Here is a 6,722-nt window from a genome sequence, read left to right as displayed (position 1 = left end):
AAAAAAGTTAACCATAGAACTAGATTCTTGTACAGGATATCCTCACTTGTCAGTAAAAACACACTGAGGACCCTATCAGGAGCTCTCATTCAATGTCACTTCGACTATGCCGTAACATCATGGTACTATAGAACCACAAAGGCCCAAAAAACAAGACTCCAGACAGCCCAAAATAAACTGGTTAGGCTTCTGCTAGGCCTCAACCCTAGGACACATCTAACCGCTGCTCATTTTTTGAGCCTTGATTGGCTACGAGTAGTTGACAGAGTGCAGCAGCTTGCACTGGGCCTGGTCTTCAAGATACGCTACACCACAAAGACACCCAAGTACCTGTCAACATACTTCCAAAAAGTGAACAACGTCCACACATACAATACCAGAGGAAGCTCCACGAACCACGTTCAACCGCGTTGCACCACAAACAAGGGGTTAAACTCGTTTGCAAACTATGCAGTAAAAATGTGGAACGCCCTTCCTATAATCTTAAAGGAGTGCAAAACACTGCCCACCTTCAAAACCACTCTCAAAAAACATTTACAGGAGGCTGCAATCCGTAACTGGACCCTCTAAATCAAAAATCAAATTAAAAGACTACACCCCCACCAGGACTACCCTCTATATATTCTTGTGGTTTTGTTGTTATGTCTCCCAACACCCCCCCCCCCCCCCCCCCCACCCGAAATACCCTCTGCACATACTAGTTGTTTTGTCCCACCCCCCTACCTGGTCTACACTCTGAGCAAACGCAATGTTATTATGTCGCCCCCCCCCTCCCCCCCGCCTAAATCTACTGGTGTTTTTGTACCCCCCCCCCCCCACCATGACCACACACTGTACATACTTGTTGTTTTGTCCCCCCGCCCGAACTACCCATTGTACATATTATATGTCTGTCCCCCTGCCCGAACTACCCACTGTACATACTTTGTGTTTTGCCCCCCGCCCCCACCTGTGGTGTATGTCCCCACCTGTCCTACCCGCTGTACATACCTTATGTTTTGTTGTATTGTTCTTCCCATGTTGGATGTATGTTTATCTTGTAGATAGTACTAGTTATTTGTCTGTATTATCTTGTAGATAGTACTAGTTTTTTTTTTTGTCTGTCTTACATGTAACGATGAATTGAGAATCAAGGACTCCAATTGAAATAAGCCAGTGGCTTTCTTGGGTTTTTATCCTGTTAGTTGACCTTGTATGTAATATGTACTTTCATGTACCTACTTCTGCAAATCTTCTAATAAAGTTTTCAATCAATCAATCAATTAAAAAACAGGTACCAAACAACGAAATTTAGGAGGGGTGGCTCCCCTGGTGTTAGGAAAGGGGAAAAAAAACACTTTAAGAAAAAAAAAATCACAAGAAGGGAAGGAGCTGGTTTACATAAATAAAGGCTATGTACACTATCCACTGTACTATACTGTACAGACAGACGACTAGGGTTGTCATATTGCACAATAGTATTATTCCACATTTATTTAAAGTGTCGCAGTTTGCAGGCTTGAAATGTACATGTTTGTGCTTCAGCACTACACCAGATTTTTTTTCCAGTCCAGCAGCTGCCATCAATCCGTCCATTATTAATGCCTGTCTGGTGTTATTTTTAAAATGTTGAAATTTCTGAGTGAGTAATTCATAAAACACAAAGGTTCCATCTCACAGAACATAATGGAATGTAAAAACGTTGACGCTCAATATCTCTGAACTGCCCTAAACGGAGATAGAACCTTATCATTCTAAGCTCACGACATATCGCAGAGTGGAAGTGTTGCATCTGCGTCGATCAGAATGGCGCACGTTATTCTGATTCAATGAATTCTGATCCAATGCATTAATGCATGTAGTAGGCCACTTGCTGACTATAAGCATAAGCTTAAATCATGACCAATAACAACTATTATCGCACAATAACAAACCGATAGGCCGGTTTGTGATGTGTTAGGCGTAGACCTTTATTCATTTGGGCTCGGAAATGTAGGCCTGATGTTACTTTTATGCGATAACCTCGTTTCTGTATATTGACATTAATATCCAGATTCGAGGCTTTATGAAGCCTTCACGCGCGCTTCATTCACATTGGCCGACCATAATTGACGAATCATTTACTTATTACACAGGCTTTTTATCAGACCGCTGTTTCATCGTGAGATTTCGCGCCGCCATCTTCCTGATACTGTGATCTCAGGGCTGGCCTCCATTTTGATCGCAAACTTCAAACATTCTATAGAAACGGAAAGCCACTTTGTGTAAAGTGCTAAGCAATTTATTTAGGCCTTTATTCATTTGGGCTCGGAAATGTATTGTTACTTTTATATAGGCCTAGCCTATATTACTTATAGTATTTAAAAAATGTAGGAATTGGATAAATCCAGAAGATGGCAGTAGTGCAACACGAAGGATGCAAGCTGCCGTTAAACCCAACAGAAGAAGAAGAAGAAGAAGAAGAAGAAGGAACCGGATGTGAAACTAAGATGGTGGATCAGTAAACGCACATAGTGCTGAGACCGAAGACAACACGAGTCATTTATGACGTTTATAACTGTGCCAGAGGGCAAACATTACAGTATGTTCACTTATTACACAAAGACTGGGAAAGCGACACTAGCTTGAACAACAACGGAGGCGCCGACCTGACGGTAGGAGTTGGAGTGATTGATGAATGAAGCAGAGAGCTGCTAGCTACAATGGTCCGTACAGAGCTAATAGGTGGAGCTGCACTGTGTCACTGTGATTTGTAAAAACTGTGCGCACCTCTAGGCTACGCACACTGTGATCCATGCGTACGCATAGAAACTCGAGAAATGTCAACTGCGACTCCGCTGGCAGAAGGATGAAACAGGAGAAACGCTTTGAAATGGATACAATTTCCACCAACATAAATCGAAATATTACCTCACATATTATGTGAGTGCAGTGCACACAAAGAATATACGTGCACACTGCACATATCTTATTCTCCCGTGTCATGTACCCATCACAATGTAACCTACATATATCTTTGTTCGTTTATAGATATTCATGCTCTTTTTATATTCATATTCATTGCACATAGCGCGAGGCTGGACAAGTTGAGCACCGTTTGGAGTCTGCCGTGTGAGACCAGGTTGCAGCGGAACATGTTATGGTCTGGCGAGAACGTTCGTTGCGCGGAAATTGACTGATTGGGTGAAAAGTATTTTTTTTCTGCGTTCTGTCGGCGTTTGACTGACCATTTATATGCAACGTTTTACAGGAAAAGTGCTATAGAAATAAAAATGTATTATTATTATAGGCAACTATGGGCGTCAAAAGGGGTGGGACAAGACGCTCGTTCACGTGTGCAACAGAGTTGATTGGAAGCAGGCGTGGAACTTGCAAATTCCACTGGCGTGTGCACCGTTTTATAAATCCGAATGTTGGTGACGGAAATGTTCTTGCTTTGCAAAGGTGCGTAGGTACCCAAAGCGTAGGTACGCAACGCTTTATAAATGAGGCCCCAGAGCAGTACTATTCCATGTAAGATAAATGGCCCAAACTTTTCCGTTTTTTCATACTAATATTTTGTAGTGGATTGATTACAATTCACTGCTATCACGATTATCCTCTGGTGTTCAGGCTGTGATACGCGTCATGGTCAGATTTAACCAAACAACAGACAGACTAGGGATGCCCCCATACCGTTTTTTGCGACTGATATTGATCACCTATAATCTGAGCAATATCGACCGATATAGGCTACTGCCCATACCGATCAAACAATAGCCTAATACTACTGTAATAGGCTAATAAATAAATATGAATAAAACTAAAAACTAAAATGAGTGTGGATGAGACATTTAACATTTTAGAGCATCTGATAAAGAGAGGCCTCGGCCTAAATGTTTTAAGTCTTTTTTAAAAATGTCCACAAACCTTTTGATGGTTGATAGACCTTTTGATACATTTCTTCACTCTTGTTTTAATATTTTGATCATCTTTATTCGTAGGATTCCCTGCACTGTGAACTCTCCATCTGGGCAGAGAGATGGATGCTTCTGCTTATTCAGTGTCAGAGAGCCCGAGGACACACGTTGGGTCCCCTGATGCAGAGACAGAAGGACAGAACCACAGGAAGGACAATCTTATTAGGCTCCAGCCACCACCACTACCACCACCTCCCACCCACAGTAGGAACCATCACTCTCCCAACATTAAAGAAGAGTACGACACACCGTGGGATATGTTTTTACGAGACTACATCAAAAACCAAAAGGCCAAAGATGAGATGCTCAGCACAAATGCCTCAGGGCAAGATGCACATGCTCTTAAAGAGAGGCATCGACTCTCTGAAGCACCGAATGACATGGATAGTGACAGTAACGCCAGTTCAGAGGTCAAGACTAGAGGTCAAGAGGTCAAGATCGAAGAGCGCTATGGTAGGAATTCCTCTCAACAAAGGCCAACCCCAGGCCGCGCTAGAGCGGACCAATCACATCATGGATGTGAGTCAGGTGGTCACAAGAGCAGCTCAGTGATTGGATTACAGGAACAGCAGAGAAGGACAGCGGCAGGGCAAATCTCTGGGCAAACGAAACATGGTTGTGGTCATGACGACATGCGCCAGTGCTATGTCCAGTGTGGGAAGAAACTAAACATGGCGGATATTGTGACAATACAGCAGCAAATTAGAAGACGAGAGCAACACCATTGTGCTCCAACTGATCAGTAAGTCACACACATGCTGTGAATCCTGTCCACAAGTATTGTGTTCAATAATTCACCATAGGGTGCCAGGTGTCAAGTAAGCAAATGGTGGTCATTGGATTGATTGATTGATTGATTGAAAAACTTTATTAGAAGATTTGCAGAAGTAGGTACATGAAAGTACATATTACATACAAGGTCAACTAACAGGATAAAAACCCAAGAAAGCCACTGGCTTATTTCAATTGGGGTCCTTGATTCTCAATTCATCGTTTCCTTGATTCTCAATTCATCGTGATATGATGAATAATACTGCAGGTGCATGACTAAGTCGATTTGTAATTGAATTAGCTCAGTTTTTACACATTTCAACAGTAGCTAAACAGTTGGTAATTAAAGGACAGTAGCTAAACAGTTGGTAATTAAAGGACAGTAGCTAAACAGTTGGTAATTAAAGGGCAGAACTATAAGCACATCTAATAGATGAATGTCATGTATGATATCGCAGCAAGCTAGCTCGAAAGGGAGCTGCCAGTCAAGCGTGCAAAGTCCACGCCCATACAGCCCTCAGAACTGTCTGACCAGGAAGTTGAGCCTAATAAGAAGCTTATTTTCATAGTTTATTTTGTGTTAACGTTTTTCCTGGACACAAAATACAATTGGAACCATTTAATGTCTACTTTCCAGACCCTTTAATTACAACAAATGCAATCAGTAATCCATAGATTATTGCATTTGCAGGACATGTCCTGTCAGTCTAGATGGGATTTCAGTGAACTGTCATTTCTAATCGACCCTGCGTTGTTTGTGCCTCCTGTGTTTCTAGCCGCAGGTCCTCTTCAGCTCATGTAACCATGGTAACCATGTATGAACCAGAATGCACCGAGTCCCCCGGATCTGGCTGTGGTTCTCCAGCCCTGAAAAGCCCACAGTGGGGTCCAGAGATGGTGGCAGTGAAGCTGGAGGAAGAAGATGTAGAGGAGTATGGTGTCATGGTAAAAGAAGAGGATGGAGGAGACCAAATGAGAGAGGAGGGAGTGATGGTAAAAGAAGAGGACAGAGGAAGAGTGGAGATGAAAGACAGTAAGATGGATGGTAAGTCTTTGTTATTGGTGAGTGTAATTGCACTGTTGTAAACTCAATGCTACCAGTGTATGGAAGCATATAGTGGACTAAATTCAAATGTTAATGCAATTTGAGATTGCAATTGCATGTTCCACTTTTGCATGCATTCTTTCAGTCAATATTCAAATTCCAATGCAATCATATGATTTTCATTTTCATGTAGCTGGTATGCACATTCGCTGTCAATATTAAAATGATAATGCAAAGCCATTTGACATTTTCATTTTCAAAATCATGCGCTGCTTTGTAACTGACAAAATTAAAAAGTTCATTCTCAAGTGAAAAATACTATGCAATCCCACAATAGCATTTTTATTTTGCGCTTTTGCCTGCATTATTTGAGTCAATATGACAATTGTAATGCAATAATGTGATTAGCGTTTGCATTTCCACATTCTAGTAAACACATCCACTTCGTAGCTGACAAAATTCAAATGTTGACCATTTCATGCAATAATGCATGAAACACACACGCTTATAGGCTAATATATTAGAATATATTATTCAAATGTTCCCATTCTCATGTTCTACCGGCATGTCAGTCATTCTCTGGGGGCAGGACAATGTTCAATGGCAGGGCTAGCGCAAGTCATTTGGGATTCCCTGGTTAGATGCTCATGACAGAATAGAACTGATAATTTAAAATGTAGCTGAATTCTCTGCGATCATGAATAATGATAATCAGACTACATGCACAATCACTTCACTTCTACTAATACGGCTGGTTAGCTTCCAGTCCAGCGCTGTTCCCCACCAGCTGTTTACAGGAGCTCCGCAAAGTGTTAAGGACGTTACGGTGGCTGGTTGGCAAACTGGTAGTAGTCACTCTATGAGTAGAGGGCTGCAAGGGAATTTTCCTGGCTACATAGTGTACAGGTTTTTTGCTTTTGCCTGCTTGCGGCTCTGTCATCATGTGAAGCGCATTGAGTCGCATCTTG

This window comes from Nansenia antarctica (genome assembly GCF_963989245.1).
Source record: "Nansenia antarctica genome assembly, chromosome: 6".
NCBI lineage: Eukaryota > Metazoa > Chordata > Actinopteri > Argentiniformes > Microstomatidae > Nansenia > Nansenia antarctica.
This window is presented reverse-complemented; position numbering follows the sequence as displayed.